Source organism: Ceratosolen solmsi, unplaced genomic scaffold, assembly GCF_000503995.2.
Source record: "Ceratosolen solmsi marchali unplaced genomic scaffold, CerSol_1.0 scaffold29, whole genome shotgun sequence".
Taxonomy (NCBI): domain Eukaryota; kingdom Metazoa; phylum Arthropoda; class Insecta; order Hymenoptera; family Agaonidae; genus Ceratosolen; species Ceratosolen solmsi.
Window position 1 is genome coordinate 6,973,765 of NW_011948417.1, and position 5,518 is coordinate 6,979,282.

Below are 5,518 nucleotides of genomic sequence, written 5' to 3' on the forward strand. Positions count from 1 at the left end.
TAGTATTTAAAAATAAAATAACTGTAGGGAAAAATGTGGATTAATTCCTAATGGCTTTCCAAATGTTAAAGAAATACATCTCGATGAGAATTCAGATTGTTGGAGCTGTCTAGTGAGTGACCTCATGTGACAAGAACTTCCTTCGTCACATTTCACCGCGAAGAAATCTTTAGACAAAATCTTACGACAGGTTAATATAAAATCCTTTTTCACCAAGAAGAAATAGTCAGAAGAAAAATAATGTATCTGTATATATTAAGATGGTCGTCGATATTCGCTCGTAAGCTAGTAACGGATGCAAGTAACCACTTTGCTATTTAATCAATCTTCCACTCGTGCCAATGTCCAAATCAAGGGCTCGTCGAGTTTCTGAAAACAGCGGGGATCCGGGCCGCCGTATTACGCAGAGATTCTTCATCATTCGCTAGTTACAAATACATATAGAATACATGTAGAAGCTTGCGAGCAAGCTAAAGCTCGAAAAGATGGCGCACCGTGTACCAAGAAAGTAAGAAAAAACCAAGGTAAAAGGCAGCCCTCCCTTCCTTTCGCTTCTCTTATCCGCCCCACCTTGTCCTGGCTCGGCCCCTGTTCCGATCCCTGCAGCATCCGATCGACTCTCGAAGGCCCGCGAGCTGTGCACACTCGTGGAGAGTCAAGGTCGCATCACGGTCAGAGGCGCACCGCGTATACGCCAACATGAGCCGAAAGTCTCATTTGCATATCATCGTATACCTCTGCCCCCGCTCGACGTCTGCGTCTCTGCCTCTTTCACATTCTCTCCTCCGCAGCGAATCTTAAATTCGCGTGCCTGCGTATACACTGCGTACATATACGTATCCCCGTAGCTTATACGGCTCCCGGAACAATAGAGAAAGTCAGCTACACGTCGCTTTACATTTGACTATACATGGGGACTCCTTGGCATTATTATCACCTGGCCCAGATGCGTGCGTAGTCGAAATGCTTCGCGTCATCGACGGGGAATTGAAGCCCCCGAAGCGCATGCTCTCGTGGATAATCGCTCCTTTAATTGACGAGTGAGACGATGAGCCGCGCTCCCACACGCAACCCTTGCGACAAATTGTAACCTGATGCGCTGCTTCCCAGAGACTTATACTCTTATACTCTCTGTTTACTACCTGTATAATCAATTATTATCTATGTGACAAATTATAATGCGAAGGTTTCGGCAGAATTTAATAAGCATTTTCCTTTTACTTTGCGCTCCGAGATTTAGCAACTCACGACCTGCTGCCAATTTAATAAAGCTCTCGTTTTCATTACACTTCACTCGAAGGCTTTGAAGCTTTTCCTATAATTTAGTTTCTTATGTTCTTAATGTTGCATTATCAAAGCACTTAATTAACAATATGAAAAATGTGTTTAAAAGTAAAATTTGCGAATACATTAAATCAGACGAATATTGATTATTAAAAAATAGCTCTCGCGTTTGTTATAATACAAAATATGTTTACGATAATTTCTGTTATCGTGTAAAAAACAACTATTATATTGAGAATAATTAAAAGTCATTTCTTAAGTGTACTTAATTTGAAGTTGCTATTACTCCATGACTGCTGTAATCGCTTTTACTGCTCTTACGCGCATACTCATGATTCGATATATAAAATGTTAATTCAATAAATTTTTACTGTCTCTCCTCTCTCTCTCTCTCTCTCTCTCTCTCTCTCTTTACGCGTGTGTGTATCTTCACCCCCTTTTATTTATTTTAATACGTTATCGCCAATGAAATTACTAAAAAAAAAAAGTAATCTATACAAAAACATAATAAAATTTTTAAATTACGAAATTGATATATCTGATTTCGATATGTTTTTAAAATAATTTTTAAATAAATTTTTAAATAATTTATATACTCGTATAATTTAGTATAAAACAATTGAAGCTCATAATTGTTTGTTTTACGAAGCTGAGTTCTAAATTAAAAAATTAAATACATAGCAATATAAGTGCGTTCTAATTGCACTAAAAGTACATACCGTTTAAAGATATAAGCAGATTCTTAAGTGTTGCGTGTTTGCATTATTTCGCAATGAAAAGAGTATCGCAAGTACAAACATTCGTAACAAATTTTGCCAAATGAGTACAGACGTTCGATCCAGAATAACTTCAGAAAAAGTAGCAAGGGCAAGAAGTAAAGGATACAAAAGTATTTAACTGAAAATAGTAAAAACGGTATGAAAAACTTGTTGAAAAAAGAGTAGATCAAAAATAAATAGGGCGAGAGAGTAACAAAAGAAAAGAGATACTTATGAATGTGGTAGTGCCATATGTATAAAGTTTTATGTATACATTTCTTAAATAACCGCTTCTGAACATTCCAGGATAGTGACGTCAGTGTAGTCACCTATACATCGAAACTGAAGTGTGGTTGCACGCACAATCTTTGCATGCATATACACGGGGCATTGTAAGTATATAGGTGTATGTATACAGTAAAAGCCAGTCACTCGACAAATCTGGAGAAAGTGGCTCCCTCGAAATCGGCACTGTGCTGCTGCTACACGAGTTTGCGGACAGAGACAGCAGCAACGTCCGTTAAGCAGCTTATGCCTATTGCACAGAAATATTCGATGAATTTCGCGAATTGCAAGCCAAGGGTAGACGAGTCTGCTCTTTCTTTTTTTCTTGTTTCCATACCTCCCCCTCCTCCTATATATGCTAATGCGCCTTTCTGCATTATTTTCCTTGTTGCAATGACGCGCCCAATGTTTCTGACTCTCCAGTCTTTTTCAAGCACTTAAATACTTTACTGCATTCTTCTTTTGTAAAACAATCACTATATGTAAACATATTGCGTTGCAAGATTTTTCTTAAATTGCACTTAATTCTTTCAGATTATGCGTTTAGAAGCCATAATAGGCAAGTGGCACGCTGTAAAGGTTTATTACAGCACGCTATGTTATTTGCTATAAATCTGTTAAACCTTCTTAAAATAAACAAAACAAATATTATAATATTCATATTATCTAAAGAATATTTTAAAACCTAAAATCAATATTGTTTGGAAATTTAAGTATTTAAATGATGCGTATATTTATATTTAAATTAGTAAAACATTGATACTATCTATTTTACATAAACGAATCCTTTCCTTTTGCTAATTATTAACATTTTTCTCGACTTATTTTAAAATATTTATTGATACTAATTACTATAGAGACGTATCTATATTTAAAATACATTATTTTTCTTTAAATGAACTATTTTATTATATAAAATGAAAGAAATTAATAATAGAATGTTTTAATAATTAACATATGTATATATATATATATATATATTTTTTTTTTTTAATTTAATATATATAAATATTTTAATAGAAGTAATACTGACACTAGGAATCTGCATCTTCTACATTGGGACACAAATTGCGTATATTTGCAGTCCGTCATTCAACATCTGATCATGTATGCTTATGTTTGTATAATTTAATATACATTAGTAAAACATTTCCGAATGTAACAAATTTTAGTATTTAAAATTCGAAATAATTATTTTCAATTATTCATTAATCTTAAATGTAATCTAACAGGAAAATGTTACATATTACACTAAAACCTATATAACTGAACTTTTTTTTCATCAAATAATTTAATAGCATATATTCTAAACTTTATACAATATATTTTTCCAGAAATTATGAAAAAATAATTTTTTTAATTCCTTTTAATTGTATTTAATTTTAATTTAATTGCATATACGGAACGTGTATATATGCAATTATATGTAAAAAATTTATTTGATTATTTCTGTTTCTTTGTGAAAACGAAATTTTTAATTACATTCAAACGTCATTCTTGTTATAATATATTATAATTATATACATATATGTTATTCTGAATGTATTATTATTATTATTTAAATAAATATTATCTATGTTTCATTTACTTCATATTATTAATAATGTGTCGAATGTCATAAATTTCAATTAAAAATTGGGTAATAGTTCCTATACTTTTTTAAGAAATTCAATTTTTGACAAAAATATTTCTCTAACTAATAAACTTTGAATTATATCGAATTTAAATGACATTACTTTAATAATAACATTTAATAATAAATATTATTAAAAATATTTACATTTTTTGGCTTTTATCAAGATGAAAATTGTATGGTAAATATCATCATAACATTTTAATAAAATTAATGTATAATTGTAATGTTTGGCATTATTATTAATAATAAATTTCATATAATAGTATAAAATACGAATATTTATAAATGGATGTTCGTAATAAATTTTATGATATTCCTAAGAAAATATAATTTATTAAATATATATTAATATGTAAATAACAATTTTGATACTAGAAGTTAATACTCATGAATTCCAATACTAATTTTTATTTCATATGTATAAGCATTGTATATATATATATATATATATATATATATATATATATATATATATATATATATATAGTATATATATATGTATTTTAAATATAAATTGATGTATTTTAAATTATCTTGTATGAATGGAATTTAACAGTAATTTTATTATTAACTGGTTGATTTGCTTTGAGTATTGATGTATATTTGTATTAATATTCGATGTTTTTTTTTTATAAAAAATAATAATTGGTAACAATTTAATAAGTTTTAAAATTTGGAAAGTTCTTCCACGCTTAACTGTATATTCTTGTTAAATTATACGCACGCATTGCGTTGTGTTAGATTATGTAATTTATGCGTGTCATTGAATATTTATTTTTGTGCGTAGGTAAAAATTTATAATAAATACCGTTTTAATAGTTTGTTTCGTGTAATAATTAGTTTTAATACGCATATTAAAAATTGGTTTATGAATCAAATTAATAATTGAAATTGATTTATACATTATTTATGCAGAATACATGACTATAAAATATAACGTTTCATTTTTTTAAAAACATTAACAATTTTTTAGTAGCTTATGCTAGTAGTAATATCCACAGATTATTTTATTAAGTGTAATTTCATGCACATAAATGCAGATATTCTATTATAGATAATGTAATGGTTTTTCAACTTCGATATCACTTCGATTTGCGCGCAGTGAAAGTGAAAATTACAATTTTGTGCTAATTGTATTATCGTTGAATGTAGTATTTGATATATTGAGACATGAGCGATAAAAGCACAAATTTTATTAACATTATTAAATTATCTTGTAAAGTATATGTGCTATAAAATCGTTGTATTAGAGAAACAATGCTAAAATTTTACGTCTCAACAATAGATGTATTTTATAATAAGAATCAATTGCATTATCCAGTATATTATCCAGTATTTTAGAATTATAATATTAAGCGATTTTAAAATTAAGATGAAGAATTTTATAAGTATTAGAAAGTTCGTATAAATGTCTTAATAGAATACCAAAGCAAATATAATCTTCCATGAATTGTCTCGGTGAATCAATTAAATAGGCAACATTATTTAATAGATCAGTTAGTTGATTTCAAAACGGCAGTAGTAGTAATAATAAAAATAATAGCCGCAACGGCAG